This window comes from Mandrillus leucophaeus, unplaced genomic scaffold (assembly GCF_000951045.1).
Source record: "Mandrillus leucophaeus isolate KB7577 unplaced genomic scaffold, Mleu.le_1.0 Scaffold691, whole genome shotgun sequence".
Lineage (NCBI taxonomy): Eukaryota > Metazoa > Chordata > Mammalia > Primates > Cercopithecidae > Mandrillus > Mandrillus leucophaeus.
The window spans coordinates 7,739-8,400 of NW_012107486.1; positions in this window are offsets into that span (position 1 = coordinate 7,739).

The window sequence follows — 662 nt, forward strand, 5'->3', positions numbered from 1 at the left end:
CCCTAAAGAAAAGAGCTTAAAACTGCTGCTCCGCTCTGAGAAGCACAGCTACCTGCCTTCACTGAAATATATCTCAGGCTGAGATTTGGGGTGGGAGAGCAGCTCGGTTGATCTTCTGCAGGAAGGTGCAGCTTATCCATATCGGCTCAACCACGCCGCCAGTCCATTCTTAAGGAACCGCCGACCAGGACTGATGATGCATTTTAGCTTTGAGCTTTTGGGGGTTATCCTACCAACAGATAGTCCATTGGGAAGAAAACAGTCCCAGGAATTAACAGATCAGAGTGTTCACACTGGTGAATCTTTTTCTAACAATGAGCGTGAAGGTAGCAGAAGCTGGTGTGTTTCCAGATGGTTCTTCTAACCAAACTAATTTTTCACTGTTGACAAGCGAGCAAGGGTTGCACTGGACCGAAGGCTGAGGCTTGGCCATCTAGTGTTCCATGCAGAATGGTTTCCCATAAGCATTCCTTTTATTCACTATTCTGTCCTGGGTCTGCCTCAACCATGAGACAGGAGAGCCTCTGGTACTAGCTGCTGTAGCGGTGCCCTTCATCCAGGGCAGTTAAAGGAGTCTTGGACCTTTCTTTCTCTGGGATTCCTGCCCAGCACCTTCCTACAGAGATGACTTTAAAAGGGAAAAAAAAAAAAAAAAAAAAAAA